General features: G+C 52.1%; 2 non-coding genes across 2 annotated transcripts; both read left to right on the forward strand.

Annotated features, from left to right (window-relative positions):
* The first annotated feature begins 5,161 nt into the window (after window positions 1–5,161).
* On the forward strand, window positions 5,162–6,977 carry LOC120845581. The gene has a single exon (XR_005716783.1). It is a non-coding gene; the product is annotated as a small subunit ribosomal RNA (ribosomal RNA).
* A 433-nt stretch (window positions 6,978–7,410) lies between these two features.
* Window positions 7,411–7,563, forward strand: LOC120845525. The gene has a single exon (XR_005716727.1). It is a non-coding gene; the product is annotated as a 5.8S ribosomal RNA (ribosomal RNA).
* The last annotated feature ends 9,937 nt before the right edge of the window (window positions 7,564–17,500 follow it).

Below are 17,500 nucleotides of genomic sequence, written 5' to 3' on the forward strand. Positions count from 1 at the left end.
CTTCGGCCTACTCAGCGTGGACGTCATTTCTGTCCTGTGACCTGCTGCTCAGTGCTCAGTGCTCAGTGCTGTGCTTGTGCAAGGCCTCTGCTGTGGGTGCCGTGTCCTACGTTCTACTTGTGCCCCTTATTAATTCATTAATATGTGTCGTGTGTGTGTGTGCTCTTTGAGCAGTTTCCGTTCTTGTGCCGTCCGTCCAGTGAAAGGATTTTTTTATTTTTTTTTATTAAGTTACGGCGCTTGTTTTCGTGCAGCTCTACGTGGTCGTGTCCTCGTACGCAGTGGTGTGTTTGTGGAAAGTCTGTCGTTGTGTTGTGTTGTGCAGTGCAGTGCAGTGCAGTGCAGTGCAGTGCTGTGCGTGCGCCAAAGCCTCTGGATAAAAGAAAAAAATATATATATATATATATATATATAAATACACATTTTTGTTTTCTAATTTTTTTTTTAAATTAATTTTACATGTGGTAAGTATGCATGACTTATACCATCCTTTGTATTGATTTATTTGGGTCGTGTCTTTTTTTTCCACATTATTAGCCTTCTTGTTCTCCTCCTCCTCCTCCTGCTTATCATTATTGTAGAAATGTTTTCCTTTTTCTTTTTTTCTCTTTCTTTCTAAGCTTTTAGTTTCCACCAGAGTGTCGAACCGAATTTTTTATTGGTTTGCTTCGATTTGCGGGAGCACAAAAGTAATGTAGGACATTAAAATAGCACAACAAATAGAAGAACAAGAGGTATACAGGACAGGCGCTGATGTTGAACTAGTTTCATTCAGGAAAAGTGAACATGTATATACACACGACAGGCAAAGCAGCACATATTCTTAAGGGTAGAAGATATTTGAGCTGGGATGCTGGTGTCTCCCAGCACGATCAAACCATCCGGGGCTATTGCCGCCTTCTCGGCTGCCCTCGGCACTTATCGTGAATAAAAGCTATATATGTATGTTTACTTTTCCTGGATAAAACTAGTTGAAAGTGAGTGCCTGTCCTGTATACTCCTTGTCCTCGTCTTTTTTGCGCTATTTTATATATTTTACTAAGATGAACCAACAGCGTACCGTATTAAAAAGAAAAAGAAGAAGCTAAAGTGATATTATATTTACCTGGTGCTTCTTTTCGTAATAGGCACTATTTCAAGAGTGCAAACGGGTATCTTTCCATTCATTTGTAGGGTTCGCTTATTTTCAGGTGCCGAGAAATAAATTGCTTTATTTAAATTTGATGGAGCAGTAAATGACAAGCTACATACATATCTGTCTTTCCTTGTTTTTGTTTTTTTTGTGTTATATTTTAGCCTGAATTTAAAAGTTATCAGTCTGTTGGGTCGCCTAAAATACAGGTGATTGGCATTTGAGGTTTTTTTTCTTTACAAGATAATGGTTGATTCAATTTAGCAAGTAAGCATCAATTGTGCTACTTTTTTTTTCCTTCATCTTAAATAGAGCTAAGCAATCAACTCGACATGACGGCTACTTAATTTGTCGCTTTCTTACCGCCTGTTTTCCGAAACTGTGTGCTTTCTTTTCGTCGTCATCGACTTTGGGCTGCCGCTCCAAGTCCATAGAGCCTTTTTTTTTTTTTTCAGCTATCCCTGCCGTACACCCTTGTACTTCTATTCATCGTCAGACTAATAGACAGTTATATTTTCTTCCGTACAGTTCCAAGTTGGCGGGTCAGTTTCGGTTCGGCTGAAACTAACTCCTCGGTTCCGGTTTTTCGTTCGCTTCGGTTTTCGGTTCGACACTCTGGTCTTCACCGTGCATGGCACCCCCCCCCCCCTTCCTTCCTTCCTTCCCTCCCTCCCTCCCTCCCTCTCTCCCCTCTTCTCCTCCCTGCAAGAAAACAAACTGTCGTTTCGAAATGTTTTCTTACTTGAACTGTGAAGGTTTTCAAGTGCATTTCCTTTCCTCCTTTATTGAGCGCACAATTCTAGAGTGGAACTTCCCTTCTGACATTGCAATAAAGTTTCCTGCACAAGGAAGGAAAACCTGCCATTTGACCTCCCTTGTGTGTGCAAAGTGTCAATGTTCCTATATTATGCTTGAACATGGTCTTTTTGTCTTCCTATTTGTCGCAGAAATCAATGTATGTATGTATATATATATATATACCAATATCGCACTTTATGGATTAATCTTGCACGACCTGTGAAAACCACGTATCTCTGGCTTTCCTCACGTTCGATTTTCGAGCAATTTATGAAGCTAGCTTGGGGAGATTGATTTCGCTCGCACACAATTCGAGGCGCGAGGACGGGCATGTACGAACGCCTACGTAGTCGGGACGGTAAACAAAACTTACACAAATTAAAATCCTGCGCAGATAATAAAAGAAAGAGCAACAAAAAAGTATGGGCGTCTTTCTTTACTAATTTCTTTTTTTTTTTCTTTTTTAGGATTGTAAGCGGACGGGCTTCTTAAACGATACCAAAAAGCGAGACACAATTTGACAAACGGGTCACGTCACAAGAAAGAAAATCCCACATCCTCAAGCGTGTAAAAAATGCACGCAATATCTACAGTACTGGAATTTGAAGCGCTGCCAATCTCGCGTGCACTAGCCCAAATCGCCTTGCTCCCGCTCACGTCAAAGCGACACAGACCTCGTCGGAAAGGTACGCTTTCTGACGCGGTCAACCGGTAAAAACACTATATATTGTAAAATTCTGTACTTTGGACGTGATTAATTCAGACTGCTTTGCGGCTAACTAAGCGCGCGTTCTTTCCCAATGAAACGAAAGAGCGAGATTAGAAATAGAGGAAATAATTCCCGTGAAAAGAAAGAAATTCGTCTCTTATTGAGCTTGGCAGTAAAGCACGCGACATCTCCAGTATTCCGTTTGAAAGCGCTGCCCGTCGCAAGTGCAGTAGTGTACATTGTTCGGCTCTCGCCCAGTTGAAAGCGCCAGAAAGCCCGTGTCGCCTCGCGACACGGGTAACCGCTAGAAAACACGCACATTTTAAAGTCGCGTGTTTTGCACTTGATTCCTCGGAAGTACTTGGTGGGAGACGAAGCGGGCGTTCCATGCCAAGGACACGGAAGAGAGAGATTAGAAATAGAGCGAACAATTCGCGTGAAAAGAATAATATTTGTCTCCTATCAAACTTGCCAGAAAAGTAAGCGAGATTTCCAGTATTCCGTTTGAAAGCGCTGCCCGTCGCAAGTGCAGTAGTGTACAGTGTTCGGCTCTCGCCCAGTTGAAAGCGCCAGAAAGCACGTGTCGCCTCGCGACACGGGTAACCGCTAGAAAACACGCACATTTTAAAGTCGCGTGATTTGCACTTGATTCCTCGGAAGTACTTTGTGGGAGACGAAGCGGGCGTTCCATGCCAAGGACACGGAAGAGAGAGATTAGAAATAGAACGAACAATTCGCGTGAAAAGAATAATATTTGTCTCCTATCAAACTTGCCAGAAAAGTAAGCGAGATTTCCAGTATTCCGTTTGAAAGCGCTGCCCGTCGCAAGTGCAGTAGGGTAAATTGTTCGGCTCTCGCCCAGTTGAAAGCGCCAGAAAGCCCGTGTCGCCTGGCGACACGGGTAACCGCTGGAAAACACGCACATTTTAAAGTCGCGTGATTTGCACTTGATTCCTCGGAAGTACTTTGTGGGAGACGAAGCGGGCGTTCCATGCCAAGGACACGGAAGAGAGAGATTAGAAATAGAGCGAACAATTCGCGTGAAAAGAATAATATTTGTCTCCTATCAAACTTGCCAGAAGAGTAAGCGAGATTTCCAGTATTCCGTTTGAAAGCGCTGTCCGTCGCAAGTGCAGTAGGGTAAATTGTTCGGCTCTCGCCCAGTTGAAAGCGCCAGAAAGCCCGTGTCGCAAAGCGACACGGGTAACCGCTAGAAAACACGCATCTTTTTCTTTTGTTAATCCCGTGCTTCTCACTTCGTTCCTTGAGAGGACTTTGTTGGGAACTAAGTGGCGGGGCCTTCCAAACGAAACCAATGGTAGAAACAATGAAGTGAGCAAAGAAGAGTAGTGTAAAGAAAGAAAATTGCCTATTATGAAGCCTGCCGTAAACACGCGCGATACCGCGAGCATTCGGATTAAAAGCAGTGACAATCTCACTTACTATAGCGCTCATTGTTCGGCTCTGACACAATTCAAAACGCATGAAACGCCCCGTGTAAATATTGGTTTACTTTGTAATAACAAAGTCGATAAACTTTCTGTTGACCATGTTATCATGAACTGAAAGTCGAAAAGAAGTAATCAGAGTCAAGCAGGGGTCAGCACGTTTTTAATAAAAAGCGAGAAATAATTTTTTTTTATAGGGGTAGGATGTATGTACGTATGTATGTATACATAGAGGCAGACAGGAAAAAAAGAACATTTATATATATATATATATACACACAAACATACATACATACATATATATATAAATATATATATATATATATATATATAAGGAGAGAGAGAGGGGAAAAAAATAAGAAAGAAAGAAGGACAAATAAATGATACTGAATAACGAGGAGCCACATAAGTGAGAGACAGTAAGTCAGTCAGTCAGTCACCGAAACTGATAACCACAAACTATGTACAGAATACTCTTGAAGGATCTTCTTTATACTTATCGGTGCTATTATGTGGAGGTGGGGTCTGTCGAGCGTTCGATTGGTGCGAGCGGCGTCTGACGACGTCGCCGACGCCTTTCGTCGCCGTCTCGGCCGCTGCCTCCGCCGCATGGTCGTTACAGCAAGGTACCTGCGATCTCTGGCGTCTGCCGTTGGGGTCGGTTCTCCGGTGCACCTGTGTCTTGAAAACGAATGCGAGAGGAGGGTGTTTCGGAGCGTCCGCGCTAACCGAACGGTGTGAAATGACGAGTGCGTTCTGACCGAAGGCCGGGGTGCGTCCTCGCGTCCTCACGGGACCTGAAAGCTCGGCAACGCTGCGAAGGCGTCGTCAATGATTTTTTTGGCGTACGACTTTCTGTTGCTACGACGAGAAAGAAATTTATGCGCTTCTTGCCGCGTCGGTACCGACCTCGGTCGGGGATATTCCGGCTGCGCGCTCGAACGTGCTTCATTTCTTCTTGGATTTGGAAGTAATTCCTAAGCGTTGTGTGTGTTTGCGGTTCGTAAGGGGCGCCTGACGGTGGCCCCGCGTCCGCGCGTTGGTAGGGTTTTGGGCGATCCACCACGAAAAGATTACCTGGTTGATCCTGCCAGTAGTCATATGCTTGTCTCAAAGATTAAGCCATGCATGTCTAAGTACATGCCGAAACAAGGCGAAACCGCGAATGGCTCATTAAATCAGTTATGGTTCCTTAGATCGTTTCTTCCTACTTGGATAACTGTGGCAATTCTAGAGCTAATACATGCAGTGAGCCCGAAGCCCCTCGGGGCGACGGGTGCTTTTATTAGACCAAGATCAATCGGGCTTCGGTCCGTTTTGTGTGGTGACTCTGGATAACTTTGTGCTGATCGCACGGCCACGAGCCGGCGACGTTTCTTTCAAGTGTCTGCCTTATCAACTGTCGATGGTAGGTTATGCGCCTACCATGGTTGTTACGGGTAACGGAGAATCAGGGTTCGATTCCGGAGAGGGAGCCTGAGAAACGGCTACCACATCCAAGGAAGGCAGCAGGCGCGCAAATTACCCACTCCCGGCACGGGGAGGTAGTGACGAAAAATAACAATACGGGACTCTTTTGAGGCCCCGTAATTGAAATGAGTACACTCTAAATCCTTTAACGAGGATCCATTGGAGGGCAAGTCTGGTGCCAGCAGCCGCGGTAATTCCAGCTCCAATAGCGTATACTAAAGTTGCTGCGGTTAAAAAGCTCGTAGTTGGATCTCAGTTACAGGCGGGAAGTGCGTGGACACCACGTTACGGCCCGTGCTGAACATCATGCCTGTCGTGGCTTGGTTCCCTTCATCAGGTGCCTTGCTTTGGCCGGCGCGTTTACTTTGAAAAAATTAGAGTGCTCAACGCAGGCGATTCGCCTGAATAACAGTGCATGGAATAATAGAACAAGATCCTGTTTCTGTTCTGTTGGTTTTTGGAATACAGGATAATGATTAAGAGGGACAGACGGGGGCATTCGTATTGCGGCGCTAGAGGTGAAATTCTTGGACCGTCGCAAGACGAACTACTGCGAAAGCATTTGCCAAGAATGTTTTCATTGATCAAGAACGAAAGTTAGAGGTTCGAAGGCGATCAGATACCGCCCTAGTTCTAACCATAAACGATGCCAACCAGCGATCCGCCTGAGTTACTCAAATGACTCGGCGGGCAGCTTCCGGGAAACCAAAGTATTTGGGTTCCGGGGGAAGTATGGTTGCAAAGCTGAAACTTAAAGGAATTGACAGAAGGGCACCACCAGGAGTGGAGCCTGCGGCTTAATTTGACTCAACACGGGAAAACTTACCCGGCCCGGACACTGGGAGGATTGACAGATTGAGAGCTCTTTCTTGATTCGGTGGATGGTGGTGCATGGCCGTTCTTAGTTGGTGGAGCGATTTGTCTGGTTAATTCCGATAACGAACGAGACTCTAGCCTATTAAATAGGTGCGTGGTTCTCTGCACCTTGCACCCTTCTTAGAGGGACAAGCGGCTCCTAGCCGCACGAAACAGAGCAATAACAGGTCTGTGATGCCCTTAGATGTCCGGGGCCGCACGCGCGCTACACTGAAGGAAGCAGCGTGTTTTTATCCCTGTCTGTAAAGACTGGGTAACCCGTGGAACCTCCTTCGTGATTGGGATAGGGGCTTGCAATTGTTCCCCTTGAACGAGGAATTCCCAGTAAGCGCGAGTCATAAGCTCGCGTTGATTACGTCCCTGCCCTTTGTACACACCGCCCGTCGCTACTACCGATTGAATGATTTAGTGAGGTCTTCGGACCGATACCCGGAGCGGCCTTTCGGTTGCGCCGGTGTGTTGGAAAGATGACCAAACTTGATCATTTAGAGGAAGTAAAAGTCGTAACAAGGTTTCCGTAGGTGAGCCTGCGGAAGGATCATTACCGGATGTTATTTGGCATCGTTTTGTCTTCTTCCTCTTGTACGGGGAATGGACTCGATGTGCGAATTTATCTGGCGCCGATCCCGACCAAGCTTGGATGCCGTCGGGACGGCACAAAAAAAAAACAACTGTGGTTCGGATGTGCCTTTTTCTTTGGGTGGCCTCCGTTCCTTTCGATGATGCGCCCAGCGGGAGCCCTCTGCTGCCTCGATTGAGAGGAGATTTCAAGTGCACCGGGACAATCCGCGGGTTACAAAAGGCGCATCGCCCCCTTTTTCGTCTCTTCTCGAGGATCGCCCTTTTGTTTTGATTAACGAAGAGACGTTTGAGAAGAAGCTTTTTTTTGCGCTTTCGAGATGGCATGGGATGTGCCGGGCGCGAAAAAAAAACAACAACTTGTGTTTTGTCGTACTGATTGAAAAATCCAAAAACACGACTCTAAGCGGTGGATCACTCGGTTCTCGGGTCGATGAAGAACGCAGCCAGCTGCGAGACTTGGTGTGAATTGCAGGACACACTGAGCACTTACTCTTTGAACGCACATAGCGGCCTCGGGCCTTCCCGTGGCTTCGTCTGTGTGAGGGTCGGATCATATATCAAGAGAGGAGAATTTGTTTTCTACCTCGTTTTGACTGTGTCGGATCGTGGGCAGCACGCAGTTTTATGCTTTCTTGCGTTGCGTTTTCTTTGAGCAAATGCACGAGTGGTGCGATTGCACGCGTGCGCTTAACCAGTCCTCCTCCTCCTACGAGTTTTTATCGAACACTGCATGGGAAAACGAAACTCGATGGATACCGTTTGTGGAAAATCCCGTACCAAAAAATCTTTCGCACGTTGAACGGCGCTGTGACGTCGGTGCGTTAGAAACGGAGATTTGAAACGGTTTCTTTTCGATCGATTCTGTTTTCTTTGGCGTGGATGTTCGAGTGGAAAAACCGTGGGACGGAGTTGGCGTTGGCGCGTTGAAACGCGGCGTCGGCAAATGTAAATCTCGTGGCGTTGATTTGCACAAAAAAAAGAAAAACGCTTCTGGGAGGAAAGTTTTTTGCGTCGTAGCCTTCCGTCAGTCTAAGACCTTCGCGTCCCCGATGAATACTGGAGCCATCCAGTAGGGGAATGCCGTTGGATTGCGCGCTTTCTTTTTTGTCGAATCGAAAGCGATGCAAAGCGTGTGTACAACAACTGTTAGTTCGCCATCCTTTTGTGTTTTTGACATGTGGTAAGGAGGCGAAGTTTTTGTTGGAAAGCGCACAAAATAAAAAAAAAGATTGTCGACCTCACATCAGGCGAGACAACCCGCTGAATTTAAGCATATCACTAAGCGGAGGAAAAGAAACCAACAGGGATTCCCTTAGTAGCGGCGAGCGAAACGGGACCTAGCCCAGCACCGAATCCCTCGTCCTTGCCGGCGATCGGGAAATGTGGTGTATGGGAGGTAACGTTCCCGAGAGTTTTGCGGTGGTGCAAGTCCCCCTGACAGGGGCTTGACCCAGAGTGGGTGCCAGGCCCGTCTCCGCCACTGCTCTCTCGGGATGGAACCTCCCGTGAGTCGGGTTGCTTGAGAGTGCAGCCCTAATTGGGTGGTAAACTCCATCTAAGGCTAAATACGTCCGAGAGACCGATAGTTCACAAGTACCGTGAGGGAAATTTGAAAAGAACTTTGAAGAGAGAGTTCAAGAGTACGTGAAACCGCTTAGAGTAAAACGGGTGGGCCCTCGAAGCTCGAGGGCGGTGGGATTCAGTTTCGCTGTGACGTGGAGCGGTGTCAGCGTCTTGGTTTACGGGCTCTCCTTGTGGGGGCCCGTTCCGGCTGCCCGCGCGGTGCCGCGCACTCCGGAACGCATTTTCTACCGTCGGTAGGACGCCGCGACGGGCACGGGTAACCCTTTCAAGAACGACTTTGAGTCCGGCCGCTGGAGGTGACCGGCGACGGCCCTTGTTTGGCTGTCGTGGGAGTTATACCTGGCCGGTAATCGAGTACGTCACCCTGCCCAGGCCTCATGGGCTACTCCCTTCGGGGAGGCCCGAAACGATGCCCTCCGGAATGCGGAGCGGGAAACCCGGCTGGGTCAACGGGTCGCCTGCCTTACGCCAGGTATTCGCCTGACGTTCGGTGTTTGGGGCTCGGAACCGGCGAGGCGGGTTCTTTCCGCGGAGGGTCGTCATGGTTGGCGGCGAGTAGGTCGGTAACCCACCCGACCCGTCTTGAAACACGGACCAAGGAGTCTAACATGTGCGCGAGTCAATGGGTCCCTCAAAACCCAGAGGCGCAATGAAACGTGAAGGCGCGGCCTCGTGCCGTGCCGAGTTGCGATCCCGGGCCGCCCAGGGGTCCGATGAAGGGAGCAGCAACGGCCCGCCCCACACGCTCACGTCGTGGGGGCGGCGCTAGAGCGCACACGTTGGCACCCGAAAGATGGTGAACTATGCCCGGGCAGGACGAGGCCAGAGGAAACTCTGGTGGAGGTCCGAAGCGCTTCTGACGTGCAAATCGATCGTCCGACCCAGGTATAGGGGCGAAAGACTAATCGAACCATCTAGTAGCTGGTTCCCTCCGAAGTTTCCCTCAGGATAGCTGGCGCTTGTTGCCGAGACCAGTCACACCTGGTAAAGCGAATGATTAGAGGCATTGGGGTCGAAACGACCTCAACCTATTCTCAAACTTTCAATGGGTGTGTCGGAGGCCTTCTGGTCTGAGGCCTCCGGAAGCGATGAGAGTGCCAAGTGGGCCACTTTTGGTAAGCAGAACTGGCGCTGTGGGATGAACCAAACGCCGGGGTAAGGCGCCCGATGCGGGACGCTCATGAGATCCCATGAAGGGTGTTGGTTGCTTAAGACAGCAGGACGGTGGCCATGGAAGTCGGAACCCGCTAAGGAGTGTGTAACAACTCACCTGCCGAAGCAACTAGCCCCGAAAATGGATGGCGCTCTAGTGTCGAGCCTATCCCCGGCCGCTGCCCGCAGATGCACGCAAACAAGGGGGTGCTAAGCTGCAGCGAGTAGGAGGGCCGCTGCGGTGAGCGTTGAAGGTGTCGGGCGTAAGCCCGCCTGGAGCCGCCGCTGGTGCAGATCTTGGTGGTAGTAGCAAATACTCAAGTGAGAACCTTGAGGACTGAAGTGGAGAAGGGTTCCATGTGAACAGCAGTTGAACATGGGTCAGTCGGTCCTAAGGGAAAGGAGAAGTTCTTTCCGAAGCGGGAGCACTTTTTTGCAGTGGAGAGAGCCCCGCAGTGACCGAAAGGGAATCGGGTAAATAATCCCGAACCCGGACACGGAGATTGGTCCTTCGGGGCCCAGTGCGGTAACGCAAACCAGCTCGGAGACGCCGATGCGAGCCCCGGGAAGAGTTTTCTTTTCTCTGTAAGGAGATCGAGTCCCTGGAATGGGTTCGCCCCGAGATAGGGATGGTGGCTCCGTAGAGCAGTGCGGTTCTTGCGCTGTCCGGTGCGCTCGCGTCGGCCCTTGAAAATCCGAGTGAGGGAGTGTGATTTTCGTGCCGGACCGTACCCACATCCGCAGCAGGTCTCCAAGGTGAACAGCCTCTAGTCGATGGACCAATGTAGGTAAGGGAAGTCGGCAAAACGGATCCGTAACCTTGGGATAAGGATTGGCTCTGAGGACTGAGCCGGTCGGGCTGGGGACCTGAAGCAGGAACGGCACTGCACCGGGACTGGGCGGGGCTCGCCGTTCACGCGGCGCGGCCAAGCCCGGACCAGCGTCGGGACCTTCCTGTGGAAAGCCTCAGCTGCGCGGCGTCTGAGGGCTTCGTGCCCAAAGTGCTATGCTTCGGCCGGCAAAAAACAGTCAACTCAGAACTGGCACGGACCGGGGGAATCCGACTGTCTAATTAAAACAAAGCATTGCGATGGCCGCTGGTCGGTGTTGACGCAATGTGATTTCTGCCCAGTGCTCTGAATGTCAACGTGAAGAGATTCATCAAAGCGCGGGTAAACGGCGGGAGTAACTATGACTCTCTTGTGAGCGGGCTTAGCGCACGCGTTGGATCACAGAGGGTAGCCCCGATAGGATCACCCTATTCGGCGTTTGTTTCGAGTTTGGCCGCTCGGAGCACCTAGTTACTCGGGGAGTTGGAGCGTGACCATAAAGTTCGGACCTTGACTATGGATCACGGTAGAGCCTCCGACTTCCCACGGGATGTGTACCTCCTCGATGGTACCGCTGGAAACGGTTGTCTGAACACCGGCCAAACCACGTCCCAAACCCAGGATCTACGGGGAAACCCTCCCCGCAGGTTCAAAAGCGGCTCGGCAAGTCCGAAAACCCACAAATCGGAAAGCCACGGGTCAATGCCCGACGCTCCGAGCCCTAAGCGTTGCTTGTCAGACAGAAGGTCGCAAGGTGGACCCGGAGCGGAGGCTCCTCCCGGCGGACCCGAGCGGGATCTGTCGGAGGTGGCTGCTCGAGAGCCTGCACCGAAAACAGGAAAGCAAAAGGACAAAGCTAAGACCAAGCACAAGGGAAACACGATGACTGTGCTCCCAAGGTCTAGCAACCACAGAAGGAACGAGGATGCACGATTCGGCGTGCAGTCCGTAGAGCCAAAGCAGATCAGTGCGGGGCGACCACTTCGGCAGGGGGAACTGCCGGAGGAGGCCGAGCGAGAGATCTGCCCCTCCTTGGGTAACAAACACCCAGAGGAAGAGTTGGAGGACACTGAAGCGTCCCAGCGGAGAAGACGGCAAAAGGCAAGCCAGTACCACGCCACTGTAGCACCCCCACGAGGACATGTCGGGGTAGGTATCCGCCCAGAGCCATCAGAGACCGCAAGGGAACACGTGATCCCCGGAATCCACTCTGACTCCCGCGGGAGCCGTAAGGCGGCCCGCACCAAGGAGGGTCCCGAAGAAGGACCCCAGCAGAAGCCTAGGTCCCGGAAGATAACACTGATGGTGTTTACACCTAAGGCCGGCGCCGGGACACTGATGGCGACTGCAGAGTCAGTGGACGAAGCGGGTTCCCAACGCGCTAAAGGGGCGCGGGCCAAACAGTACCATGCCGCAGGAGCACCCCCACAAGGAAAAGTGGCGGGAGGTATCGGCTCGCAGCCTTCGGACACCGCAGGGAGCCGAAAGGTCCACTCAACTGACTCATTGAAGCGGACAAGGCACGAACCTAGGCAAAGTGGATGGTCGTCAGGTGCAGCTGTCGGTGCCCCTAGGTGTGGGGATCACCCCATGATGGAGCCCCGCACGGGGGAGCGCACCTCGACGACCGCCACCGTAGCAAGGATGGTGACTGCCCCAGACAATTCGACAGAGAGTGCCCACAGTCCTAGGTCTGGTCAAGGGCCACTGATGGACAATGGGCAAACGATGTCAAGGGACCAACGCAAACCCAGGCCCGCAATGAGGGTGCGCGTACCAAACACGTCCGTGACTCCTGAGTGTGGGGACCGCACAGAGATGGAGTACACATTCACAAGTGTCCATACTCAGAAGGACAAAAGAGCCCAACATGTATCTCAAACCGTTCTGGTGCGAGACAGTCAGCCAGTAGGCGCGGCAACTGGAGGTTCGTCTCATCAGCGCTCTGAAAGCAGCTTAGCCCCGAAAAGTGACTGGTTGGAAACCAGGAGGAAGGAGAAACCCCTAGCCAGGAGAGCCCGTGACGAAACTGCGAAGTCCCCGTCTCATCAGCGGAATCTAAGCGGTGCGGGCACCCCGGGCAGGGGGGGGATCTTCAACCGGGTTACTCAGCGTGTGGAAACCCCCACCAAGCGTCCCGCTCGGGGCGCTGGAGGGATTGCGCTGGCCCAACCGAACCCCCATATCCCTACTCACCGAGGAGAAGTCAATCGCAGTGCAACTGTCCAAGGAGAGTCGGAACGCTCTGTCACCCCTTTGTCGGGGGACACCCGGTCGACGATGTGGGTATCAGAGACCGGGGCGGACCAACAATCCTTGCCACATAAAGCGGCAACAGTTTGGACGGCGGAACAACGAGGAAATGGTGGCCAAGAAAGTGCGCACTCTGCAAATGCAGATGCATCAGCACTAGTCGCAGCCCTCCAGGATGATGAAGAGGCTCCTCTGGGAGAAAGCAGAAATGCCACCCAGACTCAGCAGTCTACAACCCCATGTGCTACACCCTTCGAGTGCTCCGATTGTGGTCGGGCATTCAAGACGAAAGCGGGACACACACTACATTCCAAGGCACGCCACCCAGTGGAAGCCAATGCGGAGGTAGTGGTGGAGCGAGTAAAGCCCCGATGGGAAGCTGAGGAGCGATACCTACTCGCTAAGCGAGAGGTAGAACTCCGACGCGCGGGGTCCAGGTTCTTGAATGTGGACCTGCGCAACTCGTTCCCAGCACGAACGCTGGAGTCGATAAAAGGACAAAGAAAGAAGGATGAGTACAAACAGCTGGTGCAGCGCCTGACTCAGGAGACAGTACCAGCTGGGGGCGTGACAGACGCTGAGGAAAAAGAGGAAGACCCCCGACCGACCGGAAGTGCCCAAGGCACCGAGGGGGAGTCGGCAATCCTTGAACACCTAAGGAAACTCATCCAGAAGCCATGCCCTCGGAAATTCCAGTCTGACATACTGTGGGACATTGCCAAACAGGCCTGTGAAGGGGTGGTTGTGTCGGCCAAACTCGACGACTATCTCCGGCACGTCTTCGTGTGTGACAAGGGTCCAAGTCATGGTCGCTCTGGGGACCGTCAGGCAAAGGGGCCGACGAGTCGCCGGAAAAGAAAGAGACGGGAATACGCCAGGATGCAGGAGTTCTTCCGGAAACGGCAAGGCGACTGCGCCCGGGGTGTCTTGGATGGCACTCCGGAAGTCCTGGTCGAGGACCCAGCCCATTTGCTTGCACAGTGGGAGGAAGTCATGTGTCCACCTGGGCACGAGATGGCTACTCCTACTACTGCAGTAATGCAGGAGGAGGGAACCTCGGAAGCAAAGGTAAATCTCTTCTATCCGGTGACATCGCGGGAGGTGACGAGTAATCTGCCACCCGTGAAGTCGGCCCCTGGGCCTGACGGGTTCACCGCGCGACTGTTGAGGACGGTTCCCAGCACCACACTCGAGGTCATCATGAACCTAATGGCTCTGGTGAAACGCGTGCCGACGTCGCTGAGAGGGGCGCGCACGACCTTCATTCCAAAGAAGTCCCCAGCCAAGTGCTACTCGGACTTCCGCCCCATAACGGTCTCCAGCGTGCTGCTGAGACTGTATCACAGGATCCTGGCGAAGCGACTGATCAACGAACTGGATTTCGACTACAGGCAGCGAGCTTTCACCCCTGTAGACGGATGCGCAGAAAACGTCTTCCTGCTGGCCTCCGTTCTGGAGGACGCCAAGCAAAAGCTCCGGCCGCTGCACATGGCAAGCCTGGACCTGTCCAAGGCTTTCGACAGGGTGACGACAGAAGCGGTCCTCAGGGGTGCTCGCCGAGCCGGACTCGATCAGGGGTTCCTCGACTATCTACAGGATCTGTACGAGGACTCCTGGACCAAACTGACACTAGAGGGTTCATCCAGAGTGGTACACCCCACAGTCGGCGTGAGGCAGGGAGATCCGCTCTCCCCACTTCTCTTCAACCTCGTGGTGGACGAATTCCTCCAAACACTGGACCCTGGTATTGGGTACAGCTCCGACCAGCTGCAACTGGATGGGATGGCTTTTGCGGACGACCTGATAGTCTTCGCATCCACCCCGGAAGGTCTGCAGAGGAGATTGGACAGCCTGCACTCATTCGTGGGTGCACGGGGGCTGGCAATTAATGCGGAGAAGTCGTTCACCGTCTCGATAGTGCCCTCGGGCCGCGAGAAGAGGACGAAGGTTGTGACGACAGGCAACTTTTCGGTGTCGGGGATTCCCCTCCCCGCATGCGGAATAGAAGCCAGGTGGAAGTACCTCGGGGTGGAGTTCTCTCCCAACGGAAGAAACGTCCCGTTGACCAAAGACGTGGCCAGTATGCTGGAGAGGGTGGCAAAAGCCCCTTTGAAACCCCAGCAAAGACTGGTAATTCTCCGCTTCTACCTCATACCCCGACTCTACCACAGGTTGGTACTCGGACGCTGGAACAGAAAGCTTTTGAAACGGCTGGACGTCCAGATCCGAGATGCGGTGCGCAAGTGGATGGCGCTACCGCACGACACGCCCCTTGGATACTATCACGCTCCCGTTGCTGAGGGAGGGTTAGGGGTTGGTTCCTTCAGCACTGCTATCCCCTGGATGCAGGTTCAAAGGCTCTCTCGGATGGCCACCTCAAGCAGCCCGATCTGCCGCCAGGCCGCGGACACCTATATGGTGAAAACGGCCCTGGACCGAGCAAAGAAGGCTTGCGTGGTGAGGGGAAACATCCTCAGTGATAAGCAGAGTGTCGGGAAGCACTGGAGTGCACTCCTCCACGCGAGCAATGACGGCCACGCCCTCCGTGAGGTGCGGCATGTGCCGGCAGCGCAGCGTTGGGTCCAGGAGGGCACCGGCTTACTCACGGGGAGAGCCTTCATAGATGTCAATAAGCTGAGGATCAACGCCCTTCCCGTCCGTACAAGGACTAAAAGAGGCCGTGACACCGACAAGAATTGTCGAGGGGGCTGTCGGGCATCCGAAACGCTGGACCATGTGTTGCAAAAATGCCACAGGACCCATGCAGCTCGGATCAAGCGGCACGACGGCTTGGTTCAAATAGTCGTGGACCGCCTGAGGAAGAAGGGGTGGACGGTCGAGGTGGAGAAGAGGTTCAATGGACCTCAAACACTGATCCCTGACATCGTTGCGCGACGGGTCTTAAGGGAGAACACTCCGCTGGAAAAACGAGAGAGCGCAGTGATTGATGCCACAGTGATCACCTGTGGGTATCCGCTCCTCAAGGCCCACGAGAGTAAAGTGCGAAAGTACAACGTCCCCCAGGTCACCTCGATCTGTAAGGGAAAGAATACCGAGCACCCTCTCGTCACCAGCGCAACTCTAAACTTTCGAGGAGTCTGGTGCAAACAGAGCGCACAGGACCTGCTGTCGCTCGGGCTCACGAAGCAAGACCTGAAGATAATGACCGTCCGGTGTTTGCAGGGAGGCATTCACTGCTTCAGGGTCCACCACGGGATGACGTCCGTCAAGTAAACGGACTCTCTGGAAGCGGCCTGAGGCTGACAGGCGACAAACGGTAGACCAGGAGTTAGATGGGAACTCTGTGCCGGCACTTCATTTCCCGGAACAACCCTTGAGTGGATGCGCTCCATTCGGGAACTTCCGGGATGGGTTGAAGCCGACACCCTGGCCTACAAGTCCTCCTGGGAAAGCTGGACGGCGGACTCAGGGGGCACCTTCGCCAGGTAGGCACACTTGGGAAGGTAAGCATCTGGCCTGGATGACCCTTTACGGGCTGTCGGCCAGAGGCATAAATGAGAGGTTCCTCTGCCTAACATCTCAGAGTGACTATCAGCTTGGGGGTATGGGCATCCACCCGACCCCACGGGCCAGCTAACCGCAGGAGGGGATTAATACTAAGGATAGGATATCTCGTAGCAAATGCTTCCTATTGGCTGAAAGGATGCGGGGCAATAACTGGGTAAAAAGTAAGACGAGGGCCAAGAATAATGGGACACCTAAAATGGGGGGAGGGATAGATGGCGAGGCTAAGGCTAGCCCCGCAATGATGAAAAGCTGGCCTCCTGCCGGTGCACTCGGCTCGCACGAGACTTGTCCAAGTTCTCTCTACCAGTGGAAGACTTGTCTCGAGGATTGTGCGGCTCCCGCCAGTCATGGTGGTGGAGAGGAGTCCCAGGCCCTGAGCGGAAAAAAAAAAGAAAAAAAAATAGCCAAATACCTCGTCATCTAATTAGTGACGCGCATGAATGGATTAACGAGATTCCCACTTAGGACTTAGGACTTGTCTTAAGCTCTGGGCTTCCATAACTTATCGAAAATGCTTTCAAATACCCACCTTGGAGAGGACCCATTTATTCGGATAGGGGGCTCTGGACTAGTTCCAGCCGACCGGGCCTCTCCTACAGATGTTGCTTTTCTTACAAACTCACTACTGAGAGGACCCATTTCTTGGGATAGGGGGCTCTGGACTAGTTCCAGCCGCCCGGGCCTCTCATTTAGCTTTTACCTTTTCTTAAAATATTGGGAGGACCCATACTCACCCCAGGGGGCTCTGGACTAGTTTCAGACGCCCGGGCCTCACCATTAGCTTCTTCTTTCTCTTAAACATTGGGAGGACCCATATCAATGATAGGGGGCTCTGGACCAGTTTCAGACGCCCGGGCCTCACCATTAGATTCCACCATCTACTACGGAGTGGAGAAAATTTCAGTTCTGCATTGTCGGTTGACATCGTATACCACATTCTTGAACCACCGATTCCATATGTAAGTGGTGTCGGAAAGAAAATGGACAAAGGACTCAAACATCTTTGACTCGAAGTGATTTATTGATCACACGAAGACTACCCAATTGAAAATGAAACTTACACATACTTACAAAATGAACACAGAAACCTGAGAAAGGGACGAAGACAATCCTAACTTAAGAAACAAGACGAAGAGGA

The sequence above is a fragment of the Ixodes scapularis genome, unplaced genomic scaffold (genome assembly GCF_016920785.2).
Source record: "Ixodes scapularis isolate PalLabHiFi unplaced genomic scaffold, ASM1692078v2 ptg001158l_1___fragment_3__unscaffolded, whole genome shotgun sequence".
NCBI lineage: Eukaryota > Metazoa > Arthropoda > Arachnida > Ixodida > Ixodidae > Ixodes > Ixodes scapularis.